We start from the raw sequence: 20,342 nt of genomic DNA, 5'->3' as shown, positions 1-20,342 counted from the left end.
CCACATTCACATCAATGATACTATTTGCACAAATAACTCATCACGAAGAACAAGGCGCTCACAATCTGACCTACAGAGATTAAGCAACTTGGTTATACAGGGGCAGAAATAGGAAGAAAACCCAGAAGTTCTAACTCCTAGTCCTCTGCTCTAACCATCAAGCACAAAACTGCCTCTCCTGGTGTAACTTTTCATGCCTTGGCTGTTTGAACAATATATGTATGTTGTATAGGCTGTAGCGAGAGCTCACTGCCCCTTAAGAAATGAATAGAGAACTTTACAACACTTGTACACGTGATACAAATGGAGTGCAGATGAAAAAACTTCCTGAGGTGAGTTAGCCCCTGCTCTTTCCATTTGTAAATTTAGAGTCCAATCAGTAACAACTGGTAAGAATTAATCAATTCTCATAACAGGAGGAGGAAAAAAAAAAAAAACATTCATCATTCCTCACTCCCTCCTCCCACCCTCATGTTTTGTTTTTTAAAGAGTAATTCACGTTTACAAACTGCACTTGCGTTTCAGCAATAGAACATTAAGTCAATCTTTTCTCAAATGCCCCAAAATTTGTTGTTTGCAGTGTTGTTGTAGTGGTGTTGGTCCCAGGATATTAGCAAGACAAGGTGGGTGAGGTAATATGTTTTATTGGACAACTTCTATTGGTGAGAGAGAGAAGCTTTCGAGCTTACACAGAGCTCTTCTTAAGCTCTTGGAAAGGTACTCTGAGGCCATGTCTACATTACAAGATTATGTCAACCTAAATGATGTCAACATACAGCCACCACAGCCATTACATCGATTGTGCATGTCCACGCTATGCTCTGTGTGTATTTGGTGCGTGACCTCACCAGGAGTGCTTGTATCGATGCAGAACGCAGCGTACCATGGGTTGCTATCCCACTGTGCAGCTCGCCAGCATCCAGCACAGGATATTTTGGGATGTTTTTGCAGTGCTTCATGGGACCAAAACGAGTCATTCAAGGGTGACCGGGAACATCAGTTCAACTTTCCATAATCCAGTGTCTTCCATCCCATAATTTCATCTGCATCCCATAATATTTCATGTCTCTTTTAAAAATCCCCGCAAATCCATGCGTCCCTCCTTGCTGTCTGCCATCTGTGACAGAAGCATACATCCCACACTATCGTGATGGATGTTGTGAGCATGGGGCACCTGATTCTGCAGTATTTGCAGAGCCACAAAAGGAACTGTGGGGAACATGACGATTCCTTGGAGGCTAGATTGCTGCAGTGCATAGAAAGAATCAATTTAAGGTCATTGAACCGCAAACAGTGGAACACCGGTTCTGGACCTGGGAAACAAGCACTGACTGTTGGGATTGCATTGCATTGTCATGCAGGTTTAGGATGACCAGCAGTGGCTGAAGATTTTTCAGATGCACAAGACCACATTCCTGGATCTGTGTGATGAACTCACCTCGGCCCTCCAGCACAGGGACACTAAAATGAGAGTACATCAACAGAAAGGGCTACTTTTCTATGGTAATGCAGGACTGGTGGATTCACTGCGGCCCCTTTACCGACAATGGGCTCTGGTCAGGGAAGGTGCATGATGTACACATCTTTAAGAACACAGGACCATTCAGAGAGCTGCAAGCAGGGACTTTCTTTCCTGACTGGTGGATTACCATTAAGGATGTTGAAATGCCAGTAGCGATCCTGGGAGACCCCGCCTCACCCTTGCTCCCATAGCTCATGAAGCCATACACTGGCCACCTCAATAGCATCAAGGAGCTCTTCAATTACAGGCTCAGCAGGTGCAGAATGACAGCTGAATGTGCCTTTGGTCATATGAAAGGTTGATGGCGTAGTCTACTTACGAGATTGGACCTCAATGAAAAAAATATCCCAATGATTATAACTGCCTGCTGTGTCCTGCATAATATCTGTGAAGCAAAGGGTGTAAAGTTTCCATTAGGGTGGAGGTGGAGCAGCTGTCTCCTGAATTTCAACAGCCAGATACAAGGACTATAAGAAGAGCTCATCGTGGAGCTATATGGTTCAGGAAGGCTTTGAAAGACCATTTTAATAGTGAGCCAGAGTAGTGTGTGTTGCTGTAGCGTGCTCTACCTGGCCATGTTCTTTTGCAGCCTGCTATGAATCTTGTGGCGAATGCCGTGTGTGTAGAAATAAAACACTGCCAATGCACCTATTAATATTGTCTGTGAATGATGTTATGGGCTCTGTGACAAAATGAAGTAACAGGAAATTGATAGGTGTCAGAGCTGCTCAGCACAAGCCAGCATATGTTGTGAACTCATAGACTCTAAGGTCAGAAGGGACCAATATGATCATCTAATCTGTCCTCCTACACAATTCAGGCCACAGAACCTCACCCACCCACTCCTGTAATCAACCTCTAACCTATGACTGAGTTATTAAAGTCCTCAAATCATGGTTTAAAGACTTTAAGGTACAGAGAATCCACCAGCAAGTGAGCCGTGCCCCATGCTACAGAGGAAGGCGAAAACCCCCCAGAACTAATAAAGATGAATTATGTTCCAAAAAATAGAATTTTATTCTGTAACCAGACAAATAAAAAAAAACCAATTAGGACTTAATAAAATAAGGGGGGGTGGGACTTATGAAGTCGAAAGTCATGTCCATTTCAAGTACATACTTATCAACTGGGGCTTTCCCAGGTCAGTGTATTTTCAAATGTTATTTTCTTTAATGTCCCCCAGATGGAGTAGTATAGGTAGTGCATTGTCCCCTGATGTCATGTGAAATGTTGCGGGGGGGGTATAGAAAGGTCCTGATATAGTGTTCTCTATGGGCTGCAGAGGGAGGCAAGCATGGGATTGCTGAACTTGAAGATCCACCAGAGTCTGCAGCATCTCTGTTTGCTGTCTGAGAAGCGCAAGCATCTCCTGCTGCACGTCCCTCTCCTTTTCCTGCACCTTTCTCCTCTCCACTCTATTCGTCCATGCAGTCTGCAAGGGTGATCCTCCAGGCCCTGTGCTCATTCTGTGATGCAGCACCGGCTCGCAGGATCTCCTGGAACATGTCATCCCGAATCTTCTTCCTTTGCTGTCTTATCTGGCTGAGGCGTTCTTCAGGTGCAGAGGGGGAGACCCTCAAGGACACAATACCAGCAGCTGAAGGTACAACACACAGAGGTAACATGGTCAGTGTATTCATGACAGAAATAAAAATGTCTGATATGGAACTCATTCCCCTTGATCCCTACAAGCTACATTCTCACTTCTCCTTGGGATTGATTCAGCACAGCATGAGTCAAAGCACCAGATACAGTGAGTATGGCCCGGGGAAATGAGAGATAGTTGGGGATAGCTCATAGGCATGGGGATGGATGTGTAGAGCAATGGAACTGAATTCTGGCACTGTTTTCCACAGACAGCAGTGATTTTAGATGGCATCTGACTCTCGAGATAAACAGAGGCAGAGAGAGCGCACACCTGCTGCTGGTGTCCCAATGCCACTCCAACCCATATACTGCTAACCCTGTGAACGACAATGGTGCCTGCTGAAGTAATCACTGAGTGGCATTGGAAAATGTCCTACTGCAGTGGAAGAAACAAGGCAGCTGTCCCCAGAAACCTTCGGCAGAGTATTTCAGAGTACCTCCAAGAATGTTTCATCAAGATCTCTACCAAGAATTCATGGGATATCCCGGTGCACATATAAAAACTGCTCTACATGGCTCCCTCTGCCTAACTCAAGAGGGGAATTAAAAGCAAATAGAAACTCTACCTCTCGTCTGTTTCACTACCTCTTCCAGTATAAGTTAAAAAAAGAGTAAATCAGCGGATGTGTCCTGCTGCTTTAGGGGTTTTATCCCTGTAATTTCAAAGCAAACTGCATACTTACCAGAGGTTCCTTCCCCTGAATCAGGCTTGCTTGTGTTCACTGTCAGGACTGACCGGACTGTGGCGGAGACAAAAACCTGTCCAGTCACCTGTCCCCTATATTCCTCTTCCTCGTCATCATCCACCTCCTCCTCCCCTCTGTTCACAGTTGGGGCCTGTGATGTGGGCTCCTCTGAAGTATCCATGGGGCTCTTGGGGGTGGTGGTGGGGCTCCACTGAGAATGACATGCAGCTCTTTGTAAAAGCAGCAGGTCTATGGCTCCACACCAGATCAATTGTTCACCTCTCTTGCCTTCTGGTACGCCTGCCTGCCACAACTCCTTGGCTTTCACATGGCACTGCTGCTGGTCCCTCTCGTAGCCTTTTGCCTTCAGGCCCCAAGCAATCTGCTCATAGATGTCAACGTTTCTACAGCTGGATGGGAACAGTGCCTGCACAGCATTTTCTCCCCACAGACCCAGGAGATCCAACACTTCTTGTGTACTCCAGGCAAGAGTGCATCTGCAGCATGGAGCTGGCCTGGTCAGCTGGGCAGTTACGTACAACAATGGAAAGTTGCTAGGTGTGTTCTCCAAGCTGGGCAACCAGGTAAAGGAATTTCAAAAGTTTGCAGGGCTTTAAAGGGGAGAGGGGCTTTCTGTCTACCTGGCCTTTGGGCAGCGGAGTTCACAACAGTGACAACGGTCAGGGTGGAGCATTGGGGGACATCCCCTGAAGACCAGTAATAGTCGATGTAAGTAATGCAGCACCTACATTGACAATGTGTTGACCAAACCACATGGACCTTGACTCTATGCCACTTGGGGAGGTGGTGTTATTAAGTCAGTGTAACAGGGCACTAAGGTCAGAGGAAGGGAAATTTAAATTGTAGACACATCCACGGTTATTTCAATGTAAACTGCTTTACGTCAGCCTAATCCTGTTATTGTAGACCAGGCCAGAGTGTCATAGATAAATACAAGGTGGAACAGATGGTTTAGCATAAATAGTTAACACATTCGAGGGGCCATTCAAGGTGAAGTGGCCGGTTAACATCGCTCTAGTCATGGGGAGGAGGAAGTCTGTGTGTGGGAGGGGGAAGGGATTAGTGGGTTACAGATTGTTGTAATAAACCATAAATCCAGTGTCTCTATTCTGTCCGTAATTTTTAGTGTCTAGCAGAGTTATGAATTTAAGCTTCAGCAATCACTTCACTCCCGAATTAACTCTCACAGAAAAATTAGAGAAGACAAAAACACTATATCACCTGTAGGTGAACACTTTTCACTGACCCCTTAGTCCTCAACCTCAAAGGAAACCTGCACAACACCTTCAAAAGACAAACCTGGGTGCTTAAATCCATAACTTCACTAAAAATCATGGACTGAACAGAGACACTGGATTTATGGTTTATTACAACAATCTATAACCCACTAACCCTCCTTCCTCCCCCGCCAACACACACACACACACACACACACACACACACCCCTTTCCTTCCCCCGTCTCCCATGACTAGAGAGGTGTGGGGGGGTTGGGTTTTTTTTTTTAGCATTAGGCACATTTACTTCATTTTTACATCCAACTGCAATATTTATAAACTCCACATTTGTACTTAAAATAAAAACTTTTTAACCTAAAATCTGGTAATGCAAATCTGATCACTGACATTTGAAAAAGTTGAACAGGAACACAGATGACGACTTCCAAACTCAATATGTTATAAAAAGTGACTTCATTTACCTTAACAGGCTACTTCACCTTGAATGATTCCTTGAAATATGTGTTAACTACTTACGCTAAACAATCTGTTCCACTTTGTATAAGCTGTGACAGTCTTCCCAGAGTACACTTCCCAGACCTGAAGAAGAGCTCTGTATAAGCTTGAAAACTTGTCTCTTTCACCAGCAGAAGTTGGTCCAATAAACGATGTCACCTCACCCACCTTACCTCAACAATTATTTTGCAGTTTAATGCTGAGCAGGATTCCATCCAATTGCAGGTAGCATCTAACTCCTGCATGGGCACTTAGGTGAAAGCTTGCCTACTTGATTTTTAAAGTCCATTATCTGATTTCTCCCGCCTCTCCCAAATTCCTTTTGCAATTGCTTCCCCACTAAAATGTTCCTGTACCCATATCCCAATGTCGTATCTATAGCCTGTTCAGAATTGGATTCATTGGTAGTTTTCTGCAGTTACATTTTTTTCCCAATTGATGCTTCTTTTTATTTCTTCTGAAGTGTTCAGTGTAAAACAAACAGGAATAAAAACCTTTCTAAAATGACTACTATCCCTGCATCCTCTGATGTGACATTAATAGGAGGCACTATCCTCCAAAGCTACGAAGTATACACTGCTTTAAATTACATTGCAGTTGCTGCCCTGAGCTTTGAGTAGGAAGGCTCCCAGGAATCTTGCTCTTTCTGGACTGACTGCATTTTTAAACACAGACAGTGAAGTTCCTTCATGCTAATCCTAGCCTGGGTGACTGTTCTTAAGGGAAAGCATTCAAAAAATTGTAACAGTGCATCAACTTTGACCTTTTTCACTTAAGACATGAGACTTTATTTAAAAGGGGGTGGGGGGGAGAGAGACTTAGATTCCAGAGGGAATCTGTGAACTCTGACCTGATTAAAATTAGTTTTGTTTTAGTGCTTGCATGGTGACTCAACAGGCCAACTTTCCAAACACAAGACATTTCTGCTCCTGAAGATTCCGGTTCAAGTCCTGGACTCTACTTACACTGGGGTCAAACCAGAACACTTTCTTCCATGGCTTCAAGCAATGAATTCCCAGATATCCATAGTTATGCCAGATGTTGCCATGCATGGAAATAAGTAGAGCTGTAACCAAGCTAATTTGTTTTTTTTAAACAGGGGACCGTCAAATCCATAGTTTGCTTTGCAATATGTATGTTAAACTGTAAGAATTTCCCTTCAAAATTCAGCAGCTTAGAAATATTTATATGGTTTTGATAAACATTTCATGATAAACTGGATTCTTTTGGCAGGGGGAGGAGGAAAATGTATACTTTGTTGTTAGCAGCGCAGCAAAATCTTCTCAAATAGGATCCCTCTTAGTTACCCATCTCACTGGGAGTAACTGATTTGATTTTTTTTTAAATCTGTCACAGGCATTTGGAACACTAAATGTCACCATTGACTTCTCTGCTGCAAAAAGTAGCATCAAAAAACTTCATTTGCTCTTCAACAACTTCAAGAGAGGTGCCTGATATAAAAAAAAACACTGTCAGTTAACAAGTAAAAAAAGAAAAAAAATCCTAGGAAATCAAAAATCCAGCATACTCTCAGGCCAATTTCTTTCCTGTAGAAAAATATCATTCCCCAGCAAAACTCAACCATGAAAAATAAATATCATTAATCTGAACACAATTATTATTACTAGGACTGATATTAATTATATTACCTTTACACAGCACCTTTCATCACAAGGTCTCAAAGCTCTTTGCAAACAGTAAATCTCACAACATTCCTCTAAAGTAGGAAATCTCACAACAGCCCTACTATTTACCCCCATTTTACCCATGGTGGAACTGAGGCAGAGAGAGCACAAGATTAAGGAACTTTTTCAAGGCAACACGGAGAGTAAGAGGTAGAGCCAGGAGTTTTGACTCCAATTCCTATACTCTGACTGCTAGACAAACTCCTTCCTTTCAAATGTTTCCATAAAAACTGGAAACACACAAACTTTCTCCAGAATTAGAGCCTTTGTTTTGCCTCTATTTGAGAGAGGAGAGAAAACCAGAAAAGATTCAGACCTTAGGAAGAACTAAGAGTTCCTTTAAGAGCTGATCCATTTTAAGTGGCATCGATGAGTCATTTCCATTCTTGTTTCATGGTCATTATGATAAAAAGAAAATCATTTGCTAGTGTCCACCACCTCCTATTCTATTTGATAGTCATTAACTAGTGAACAGAAAAGCGTTTCTTCACAACGTTCTAACTTTTTTGAATTTCAGAGGGGTAGCCGTGTTAGTCTGTATACAGCAAAAACAACGAGAGTTCTGTAGCACTTTAAAGACTAACAAATTTAATTTCAGTAGGCATAAGCTTTCGTGAGTTGCACCCCACTTCCTCAGATGCAGTTGGTAGAAATAATATAGCAAATACAGGCAACATATATGATATGGTTGTCATTAGGCCTCAAGTACCTGGCTTTCATCCACCTATCCCATTATTGTCTATGCCTTTGGATATGTATATGTTGCTTACTGCATCTGAGGAAGTGGGGTTCAACCCACGAAAGCTTATGCCTACTGAAATTAAATTTGTTAGTCTTTAAAGTGCTACAGAACTCTCGGGTTTTTTTTTTAATTTGATCATCTGAGCACTAAACAGTCAACATTAAAATTTGTTCCAGTTTTTTTTTTTTTTTAAATGAACACGAGGAGTTTTGAATCAGGCCAGTAGAATTTAGATATTTAGACCATTAGCACATTCTAATCAAAACTCTCTTTGTACAGGTACAAAATGTAAAAAAATGAAACGAACTACTACATGCTGGTTCTGTGTCAACAAATGACTGACTCTCCCTGCCTTTTACAGTTCCTACCCTGCTACTAATTCTACTTTAGTGGGGACGGCACCAGCCTACAGGAAACCTGGGCACATACTCACATTCCTAGACCATGCAGCATCGGCGCAATTGTGTCTTCATTGCTATTTTCAGCCAGGCTATCTAGAATAAAGCCAACACAGGATGCCTACCTGAGCTGCAAATCAGACTTCTAAGTGCAGTGTTGATATACCCTAAAACCCCATCCCGACCAAAACAAAAACAAACCAACCAACCAACCAACCTACCTGGCAATACAGGTAGACCTTGCATCACACCTTGACCATTGCCAGTCTGACAGACCAAAGAGGAAGTACATTCCAAAGGGGAAGAGCAATCCCCAGTCAGTAGTCCCCTCTTATTCAAGACAGAGTCTTGTTAGCTTGAGTACCTTAGCTGACCATAACTGCCACAGAATCACACAAGGATAGAATTGGTAGACTGGACCCAAGTCATTTAGGACTTTATACATTAGAACTAGAGCTGAGCAAGAAGCAAGCAACTGTATTTTTCAACTCCAGGTTAAAAACTCTATTTAGAATTTGCCAAAATATTGCCCCCAAAAGGCTCAACCTTGTTTTACTACTATATGCACATAGCAACAGGTATATTTATTTAAAAAACAAAAAAACAAAAAAACAACCACCCTGCCAAAACAAGCCACACCATTGTACCCGCTTCTTCCTCCAGGAAGAGGATGAGAGAACCAACAACATGTGACAGATGTGTAGTCACACTGCTTAATGCACTACTGGAAAGCATTCAGACACTATGGAGAGGAACATGGCATAAAATCCTATATAGAACAGATCAGAACCTTCCAGACAGGTGCATGAGTTTGAAAAACCACCCACCCCCCCAGTCAACCCATAGACATCAGTTCTGCCTTTTTTGGTCTCAGCCACAATTTACTAGTCATCACCTGATCCCCAAACTCTGTTAAATACCGATCAAGTCTCTTGACTGACCTGATTAGGAAACAAGAGCGAGATTCATAAAGCTGGGTGTCACTGGCATACTGGAGACATCTGAGCCCATATTGCAAGTAGCGCATGGCCAACATGGATGGAGAAAGACATCTGTAATTCTGACTAACTGGCCACGACTGTTTAGTAATACATGTAGACAGGGTAACCCCCAGACAGAATAACTCTTGTGATGCAACCACTCTTGGCAACAGCAAAGAAAAGGAGAAAGGTCCCCATTTTCCTTCATCCTGCATGCTAGAGACCGTGGTTCAGAGCCTCTTAAATACTCCGAGGTATGGCCAATCCACCTGGCTTATTTGAGTCCTTTCATTACAAGGCCTGTCAGGTCCAAGATCCAGAGAATACTATTATGAATTACCACCAAGCCTTGTAAAATGTGAGCTGTCACTGGATTTAAACAACCTGAACTAACCAGGTTAATCGTTCCCTGGAAAAATTCTGCTACTCGGGCCTTTCAGATGTGATGGTGCAGGTGAAAAATACTTTCTTCACCTCCTACGCAGCCAGGCATAAATCTGCAAAAATTATTTATGCTTCAGTCAGACTCAGTTTGAGACTTTTGCCAGCTGACTTCTTTCTTGTTTCCTCAATCTCAGGTCACCTGAATACCTTGACAACCTGTAAGGATGAATCGAGCAGAAAAGGTGTTTAGGAACAAGTCTATCAATGACCATGCTGGTCTGGTGTTTGTATAAAACCTTAAAGGAAAGTTATTCAAATGTATTTCAGTGTTTCAAAATGTGTTCCAACATGCACCACACCGACTTGGAAAAAGTGGTCAGTGATTCAAAATATGGCCATAAAGAGATTTCCTGCTCCCCCATCCCCATTTACACACACACACACACACACACACACACACACACACACACACACACACACACACACACACACACACACACACACACACACACACACACACACACACACACACACACACACAGACTTTTTGCATGGTGTTTCCTGAAAAATGTGGATCAGTTACCTGAAGCTTCTACTAAGCCTGGATTAGCTGTGTACTTGCCCAATCCTTTAGTTGTTTCAGTTTTAACACATCATATAACAACATATTTGGAGACCATTAATACACAAGATTAATAGATTTTACAGCCATAAAGGACCATTTTCATCCTTCTGTCTGACCTCCTCCACAACATAGGCCATAGAAGCTCACCAGTAATTTCTGTATCAAATCCCTAACTTTTATTTGATCTAAGGTGACCAGACGTCCCAATATTATTGGGACCATCCCAATTATAGGGGCTTTGTCTTATATACGCAACTATACTCCCCCCCCCCCCCCCCAAAGTGTCCTGATTTTTCACACTTGCTATCTGGTCACTTTAATTGGACCTATAGCATAAATTAATACTTAGGGATCTCTATATGCTTCATTGCATGCTTGAATAAGGACAGAAGTTCTCAACCTGTACTGAGCGTGCTGCACATTGAAATAATGTAACTTCTTTTTTTGAGTCCAATCCTCCAGTCCTTTCTCAGACAAATTCCCATTGAAATCAGCTGAGCACTGGAGCAGGTGAGGTGGTGTTAAATTTCAAGGGTTGTTATGGATTGCATTTTGTTTTTTCATCATTATCATTTTTGCAATATTATCATCTATTGTTTCATTTATTTTATTATTTTACAAATTATGCATTTTGATTACATAATTCAAAAACATTAATTTAACTGTGATCTTCCTTAACATACAATTTTTAAAAGACCCCAATTCAACACAGTACTTAACTACCTCTCAAACTTTAATCACAAGTAGTCCTCCAGGACTAAAATACTTAAAATTAAGCATATTCACATGTACATTGGGGCCAAAATCCCTGAACAGACATAAAAATACATCCAAACCCTGTGCTCTGCTTCTGGAAACTTTATTCCCTCTTTACACACAGTCAAAAGCTGACAAGAGCTCACTGTCAGATTATGCAGGAAATCTGCAAGTTTCACCAAGGTGTGATCTTATACTTTTTCACACATTATTGTATCATGCCATGCCAGAACACTAATGTATGCACAGTTTTAAAATAACTCATTTTATTACAGCACAACACTGAAAACCGTACTAAAAACCCAATCAGCAGTCCTCAAGAGATTTGCTCCTCAGTCACTTGAAAACAGATAAAGGGTCACAATTGCCTCTCTTACCAAAAGGGGGGAAAAAACAGGGAGGAAAAAAAAAAAAGCAGATGCCACAGATGCATCATTCCAAATCTTTTTAATGGAACTCTGTCGGTGTCAAATTCGTCTTTGGTCATTATGGGATGGGACAATGGGATTTAGTAGAATTTAATCAACTTGCAATCTAGAAATATATTTTTTTCTTCTCTCAAATTTGAAACCAAACACTTTTTTTTTTTTTTGCTGGCCTACTTTCTTTTAAGTTGCTTTTTAATTATTTATGAAAATGCAATAATGCATTACTTTACTGTGCAAATGCTGAGAAGAAGGAGATAGTGTGTCTTTCAAGCGAAGATCACATACGTGGATATAGGGGTTTATTTAAAGGAAATACTTTTTTTTCTTTTATTAAGATCATACTTTCATTTCTCCCCTCTTCATTTATTTGTGTGTTTGATTGAATAAAAGAAAACAAACAAATGTACAACTGCACAGAAGAGCAACACATGGTCAGCTAGACCAAAACATCAGAGCGGGCTAGACAGAGTATAACAAGAAAACTAATCAGGACACAGTATAAGGGGCTGAAATAAAGCCTACTGAAGTCATTAAAAAGATACGCTGGGTCTTGAACTGTAACTAGAGGGTAGAATCCTGGTTCCACTGTAATCAAAGAAGCCAATGGCAGAACTCCCATTGATTTCACCCAAAGGCTGGGATTTTCAAAGAGGCTATGGGAGTTATGCTGTCAAATTCCACTGAATTTCAATTAATATTCGGTGCCTAAGTCCCAAATCTCAAGCAGAGGTGAGCTGTGATCCATTTCATATACAAATTGGGTGTTCAATTTTACAGGGTCTGATCATGCACTCACTGAAATTAAAAGCAAAGCCCCCCACTAACTTTAGTGGGTGCAGAATCAGGCCTGTAATGCCAGTCTTGCAAAAAATGGACATTTCGGGTGTTTCTTGACTGCATGCTCATAATATAGATCAAGTATTGGTCTAAGGAAAAAATGAGCAGGAAGTACCACAAAATGGACACGGACATTTAAACATTATATAAAACAAACCGCAATATAACCAAGAAAACAAAGAGAAATTACACTCTCCCCCCCCACACGCCGCCAAACACACACGAATTAAAAAAAATAAAATGAAGTATTATTAGGGAAACCATTCTCTTCTAACGCTAATTATATAAAATTGCCTCAGAGTCCAATTCAACACAAATGCCACATGGGTTCTGCAAACACTAGAGCCTCCCACTCAGTCTTTCAGAGCTCATGCTTCATGGATTACCACATCAGAGAGTTTCACTGAAACTGCCTCTTCTATTATTTCACCACAGCTTTTAAGACTCGGAAGTCTAATGTTCTAAAAGGTGTAAGTGACTTAGGAGCCTGAGTTCCCTTTTTCCAAAGTGGGTCAACACTAAGCACTTGGTACCCTGAAAGTCATTAGGACTAAGTCCTTTTTGAAAATTTTACCTCTAGACCCTAATTCAGCAAAGTACTTAAGCAAATTGCTTAACATTTAGCATGTGCTTATAAATGTTTTTCTGAACTGAACAGACTTAAGCATGTTCTTAAAGTTAAGCCCACACAAAGTGCTTCACCTAATTAAGGCCATGGAACAGATTTTGCACAGCTCAGGTGCCACATTCTGGAACAATTTAGGGTAGGAGCAAAAGCTCAGAAGTGTTTCAAGTCACCTTTGTCTTGGAAGGAGCAAAACAAAATATTCCTATCAAAATAAGTGCATTAGGGTCCATGGTTTTAACAGTAAATATTTTTCTTCCTATGACTGGTAACAGAACAGGATTTTGAAATTAAGCACAGCAGGAAGAAAAATACTGTGTGGATTTCAAGATTTTTCACCCCCCTCCCTCCCCCTACGCAAAGGAAACTTTAAAATGAAAACCTTATTGCTAATTCTATATATAGCATAATGAAAATATTCTACATATAACTCCAGTTGCTATTAATGCTATTTTTTCCCTAATAAAACTTTTTTAGATTTAGAATTTCCCTTGACTTTCCCTTTTTAATACTTTTTCCACTTTGATACTTCCAGCTACAAGCTGCTTCATCTATCAACACAAAATTTCAGCTTTTGGATGAACAATAGGGAGCGCTTTCACATCAGAAGGAACAAGATTTTTTTCCTCCTTCTCCTCTACCTCATTTAAAGCATATTATCCATCTCTATCATCTGAGGGCTTCTCAGTGACCTATGTGAAGTGAGATGACGGCCTCACCACAGTTCCTGGTGGAAAAATAGTTCAGACCACAAAAACCACCAGAACTGGTTCCCTTGTTAACAGTATCATCAGACAATTCAAGGAGGAGATTTCTGACCCAACAAATCACTTAAGCATATGATTAATTTTAGGATTGTGAGCAATCGTCCTACTCATGTGCTTAAACAGAACACATGCTCAGGTGTTCGGCTAGATCAGGGCCCAAATGGGTAGGGTGGCTAAACTCTCCCTTCTTTCCCCGTGTTGCTCCCTTGCAGATCAAATTTGAGATGAAGCAGTGCACACAATCTCACACTGTTGCTGCACCTTTCAGGTGGATAGAGGCCTTCAGTTTCCAGAACTGTCAATCCATTGCTTTTCACAAGCACTAAATTCACATTTATATTTATATATACATTCAGCAGAATTCCCTCATTTGTAATCTGCTTTATGCAAGACTGAAGATGGCAGATTAATATTATTCCCTGCAATTGCAGAACTTCCATCATATTGTCCAAAATGTTACTCACCTAAGGCATCCCTGTTTATAGGAAAGTCACAAGTGCCTCAGTAAGTTTCATTCCAACTCTATCTTTGTTGGATGTCAGCAGTGGGCATGAAAAGGATGTCATCAACCTGAAACTGTCAGGTCTGCGCTGAGAACAAAAAAGCTCATCCTATATTTGTAGTTATCTAGTGCATAATCCAGGCCTGTCACCTGGAAATTTGAATTCATTAATTATCTTGAATTTGATCATCTTAAGAACAACAAACCTTTTGCAGGATAGTTCACTTTTATAGACTCTCTCACCCTCAAAGGTTAGACTGTTCATTCCTGAGAACCAAGGCTATCCTGCATCCAACTACAATTGGGTGACAAACATAAAACTAGCCCCAAACTCTACCAAGCACCCAGTAGTTCCCATATACTAAATATACAATCTTCCCCCAGATATGATTGGGTAACATATTATATTAACATGTTAGCTATTTCATGGCCAAAAATCTTCCCTTTCCGATTCTTAAATAGTCTGTATACCATTCACCAGTAGTAAATTATGGTTACAATTAAGCTGTACACGTGACCTGAATTTAGGTTTTTTATTATGCTGAACTTCCCTGTATTTATTTTTCGATTGGTAGGACCTGATCCTGCACTCCTTACCCAGGCAAAACTCCAATTGAGAAGCCAAGATTTTCAAAATCACTAGTGAATGTGGGTGCCCCTCTTGAGATACTTTAAACAGGCAGGATTTTCAGGAAGTGTTGAGCCTGTGCCTTCTGGAAATTAGACCTCTCTCAAGTGTCTCAAATTGGGCACCCAAAATCACTAGTCCCTTTTGCAAATCTTGGCCATTAGATTTAGGACTATACAGATACATAAAGGTGTTTGCCTAACAAAGCATCAGGATCTAAGAATGAAGTTAGTGAGAATTTTGCCTGAATAAAACACCCAGAATCAAACAATCAACTACCATCATTAGCATTCCACAGAACAGATTACACCTGAAGAAATTTCTATCCCAATAGTAACTAGGTACTTTTGAAATTGTTTAAGAAAAAGTCTTGTTTTGAGGGCGTGGGGGAAAGAAATGGGGTAAAGAGTTAGTTTAGACACCTGTTACATAAAAGACATCTTCCCCAAAAATAAATACAAAAATCAGAATCTGCCTTAAAATCACCTTGAAACTGCCTGATTTCCAGTGGTTTTTAATGGTCCCTGAGTTTTTCCTCAGTTTAAATCTGCCTTATAAAGCTGGGCCTCCTACTAAGAAGTGTGTAGCTGTATCATTAAAAAGTACATCCCCCACTAAGAGAAACAATACCTCCATTCATTGATAGGAGATACTGAAACACTAACAGATATTGCTTTAAAAAATTGCAGAGTTAACTTTTTTATCCATATATTCTTATTGAGTAAACATTTATTTACCTGGCTAAGATATTATAACTATTTCCTGCAGTTTTTGTTTATAACAAAAGCATAACATAAAACTACCATAAACTGAAAGCTTTCTGGTATTTGCATGCATTAACTGTGTTTGTCTGAAAGTGGGGAAGATCTTATATCAGTTTGAGAGGCTGTCCCCACTAGTTGTACTGGTTTAATTAAAGATGTGATTTTAAACCAATTTAAATGAACCATTGCAAAACAGTGTGAACACTTAATCAATTTAAACCTGCCGTATCTCTCTATCTTCATGCAATGAGGAATCACTTTAAACTACATAGATTTAATCTGATTTGAATCAGATTAAGAGTGCCCACACTGTGTATTACAGTGGTGTAACTAGCTCTGTTTTTAAAATCAATTTAAAATTAAACTGGCACAACTTTGAATACAGACAAGGCCCCAGTTAGTTCTGCTCATGGCCCAATAATGTGTTTCCCTAGTAAGATTACTAACTGCCCATTCTTTATTTTAGGGATACCCCTTCATTGAGACCTTATCCTGCAAATGCTGTCTGCCTCCTGAGAGCTATGAACACTCTCAAATGGGCACTAGTCACTAACAGCTTTGGGAACTTTGGTGCCAAACTTCCTGCATCTTACAACAGACCAATACAGGACATACTTTCCTCAAGATTTTGGCTATAATCATGCCAAGGATCAAAGACTCTAATATCAAAGTATGATTCTGCACTGTAGAGGATTCTATAGCTTTGTGTATCAGTGAGAGGTGCTGTCCTTTAAAAATAAGTATTGACCTATATTTTTCCTTGAAATATACATGGTTACCCTAGTCCTTATACTCTGATCACCCCGAGGGTAATATAATGCACTTTTCTTCCACCAGCTTCTCAAGGATTTCGTATAATTTAAAAAGCACAACAGTGGGGTGGGGGAGGGAAGATTTTCTGTTGAAGGACAATTCACTGAAGTGTTTTTTTAGCTGAAAATTGTTAGCACTGCTGTGGGGCTGGTAGATCAAATTTAACTAACAAAGTGCTGCTGGTTGTGTGACTCATCACAGTAAGAGGTGGTGCTCAGGGCCACTCACATTCGATTTGTGGTATTGTTACTGGGTTTAGGGACCGTAATCTAGGTGAGCAAAGATTTGCTAGGTATTTGATGCACCATGCAAAACGACATTCTTACAACCACTTGCTTCCCAAATGGATGGAAAGCCAGCAGGAGATTAGTAATTGTCCTTGTGCCTCTGAAAATGGCCAACAGTATTAATAGATCCCAATGTGGATTACCTAGGGGTCTCACTCCATGTTTGAGATCCAAAGAAAAAAAATAGATGCTGAAATAGACAGAAGATAAACCTCTCAGAAATATTAGAGAACACCCTCCTCAAACTGTCAGGAAGCATATGTTTGCCACAGACTGAGAAATAAAAGCATGTGTGCTTTGTAGGCAATAGGGAGAACTTGTGCAGACTTCGCATTTTACATGTTGAAAAAACACTGTATACATATACGCTAAACACTCAAAGAGGGTAAAGGCCCAGGAGGCATAAAGGGCAAAGGGTTACAAGGATGACAATCTTATGTACGTCTAGGGTATCCATCACTGAAGTAAGAGACTTAGAGGATTCAAGCTCCCTTGACAGCCTGTATAGGAGCACAAAGTCTTATTCATCTTCCCTGGACAGGCTCCACTGTATAACTCTACACACAACGCCAATGAATGTAAATGAATAATATCCTAAATAGAGATAGTCAGACCTACTGTTTCCATGTAGGCCTCCTCCAGAGCTCTCACTTCTCCCAAAATTTTTGGGGGGGTAGAGGAAAGGGAAGGAGGTTTGGATTCATGTCCCCCAATCCTACAATTCTGATCTCTGAATGGACCTCAATCAGAAAGAGGCATTTCTGGATCCCGTGCTGACACATTCCCAAAAGGGCCGAAGCTCGCAAGTTTTCAGCACCATTGAACCTGAAGTCATCCCTGGTTCAGCCTCAAATCAATCCCCCACCTAAACTTAATCTGAATCTGAACATTATTACATAGGACCAACTCTCAAGTGTCTGTGTATGTGTGTACACATATGCATGTAGGGACAAGGAGAAAAATTGAGATAGAAAAGGAGAGCTAACTACTGCGTGTCAAACAAAACCTGCATTTTGTAAAAGGTCACTCCAAGAATATAGAGCCCATTTATGTAGGCCTTTTCCAGGCAAAGCTGTCAGTGACTTCATTGGGTGTATCACCATGCCTGTTCAAGGAATACAGAATCATTTATATGTAGAAGTAGGGAAAAGATACTTCATTGCTATTATTATAAAAGTTTTTGTCCAGTTCGCAATCTACTTATAATGTCAAAAAACATAACAGCTTTCAACAGCATCACTGCAATGTTTTGGCAATATTTTAGATACGGTTTTATTTTTTTAAAGGATTGTTCATTTACTTTCTTCTCAGCTTTAGAAAACTTGTTCCACTGAATGCTCTTATTTTTTTATTCATTCTCAAAATCCAGATCACAGAATTTTATATCATTGTAGATAAGAGTAGCAAGGCAGAAACAAAGCTCCTATATATAAAAATGGCCTTATAACACAGTCACTAGCACTAAATCAAACTCCTTTCCTTGTTATGTAATATGTATTGGTATTTAGTTAAAGCTACTTAACAATTTATTTGAAATATAATGTTGTGTTTTTAGGATGAGTAACTGAAGAATTACTTTTCGCAGTCATGAATGTCAAGGAACTAACCCATATGAACTACACATCTGACATCTTAACGACATTGCTACCACCCAATCTAAACAATGTTGGCAAGTAATATAAAATAAAAAGGTGCAGTAACACATATATATGTATGTGTATTAGACACTAGCATATTTTCTCAGTGTACAGATCTCAGAAATATCCCTTCCCATTTCAGTATTTATTAGTGCATTGTCTGAAGAATTATTTGACTGAAAAAGTGTTAAGCTATCTATAACTTTTACCCCACCACTAAAAGATCATGACAACAGGACAATCACATTTCTCTAACACAAATGCACATTTATATAGGGAATATTTATATGCTTATATTTGCCTTTCCAAAAACATATACTCACTTCCATCATTAACAAAACTTCATATTAGACTAAACTGAATACATGTGCACGCATACACAATTGAACTGAGTTAGCTATTTCAAGTTAATACATCTCTCAAACGCTAATTTGCTTATAAAAGATGTTTGTGGCTTTTAAGTCTTGTTTTCTGTATGTTGTGACACTCATCCAAAACAGGTTAAGTTCAACAAAAAGCTCTAATGCAAGGTTTCCATGCATAATGGCCGTGTATTTATCAGGTTTCCATGTTCTAAATATGCAGACATATACATATTATGCATTCACAAAAGGCAACAAATTCACGTCAGTCTCTCTCTTTAAGAATAGAAGAGGCCTACAAAACAAACATTTGGATATTATTATATCTCAATAACACATTCACCTTTCCCCTACAATCCCAGTCAAATATTTGTAAACTGCAAATTTTACACAATGGATCCACTTTTTAAACAAAGTGGAATTTTCTACCACTGGGAAGGACTAGGGGCTGTAAAAAAAACAAACAAAAACAAAAAAACCACCACAACAACAACAGATACAGCATTCTGATCTTTATGAGATAAGTTTCTGGAGAGAAAACAGTGACAATATATAGACGAACTTTGAATAAAGATTAAGAAACATCCCTCGTGAAAAAGAATTTGATTTTAAATCTTAGCAGTTGATTTTAGCTAGGCTGCTGACTGCTAATTATAGATAAATCAGGAAAAAGCACCCAAGAAACTTTCTTGGGAAGATCTACATAAAATGCCTTTATTTTATTGGAATCAAGCTTAAAGCTGAATTCTTTCAAAGAGAGCAAAATGTATCTTTATGAAAAACCTTTTCCTAATTTTAGGACATTTCTAACTTCAGTTATGCAAGAGTTAATAAACAAAAAGCTCTATCAGTCTCTCCTTAAAAACACTAGTTCACATCAGATGTCCTTCCTATAATCCTGCTGAACGACTCTATGGTTTGTTTTTGTTTTTTTTAATTGAAATGTTGAACGCCTACAAATCTTCCACATGCCTATTTCACTGGCCTGCTGTTTTTAAAAAAAAAAAATGCCTGGGGTCATTATTTATGAGCAGCAGGGAAACAAATCACTCAGACTCAGCCCGTTTGGAGATTCCCACACTTATTACCCAAAATCCCACCGATTCCTATTGGTTCTGCCCTTGATCACAGTACAGTGCTGGGACTGAAGGCAGTCCCTCGGGAACGCCGCTCATGTTCTTGACAAACGGCTCTACTTATTCTGGGCTCGCAGTTACGATAAAAGCAAGTCCCTGAAATGTCTTTAACAGTTGGCCGAGTTCGCTCCCACCAGCGACGCTAGGCTCCTGCCGAATGGGAGGCAGGGGGCACATGAGAACAACATGCTGTGTGCACGGACTGCCGGAGCGGTTTTCTTTGGGTGGGAAAGCGCTCAGGACTGAACCAGGCTGAGTCGAGCTATTTCCTACAGAGCCGGGAGCTCTGCAGGCTAGAAGGAGCGCGCGCTTGTGGAAATCTGCCGACGCGGGGGTGCCTGGCTCCCAGCGGCTCGACCCTCTGCAGACCGCAGCTCGC

The 20,342-nt window shown here is 40.3% G+C and overlaps 1 protein-coding gene across 3 annotated transcripts in view; it reads right to left on the bottom strand.

Moving 5' to 3' along the window:
- The window catches only part of SOX5 (SRY-box transcription factor 5), an 831,751-nt gene that overhangs the window by 749,056 nt on the left and 62,353 nt on the right, over positions 1–20,342 (bottom strand). The gene's annotated exons all lie outside the window — the stretch shown is intronic.

This window comes from Emydura macquarii, unplaced genomic scaffold (genome assembly GCF_026122565.2).
Source record: "Emydura macquarii macquarii isolate MOO-44397 ecotype Brisbane River unplaced genomic scaffold, CSIRO-AGI_Emac_v2 contig_2205, whole genome shotgun sequence".
In the NCBI taxonomy this organism is placed as follows: domain Eukaryota; kingdom Metazoa; phylum Chordata; order Testudines; family Chelidae; genus Emydura; species Emydura macquarii.
This window is presented reverse-complemented; position numbering and strand designations above follow the sequence as displayed.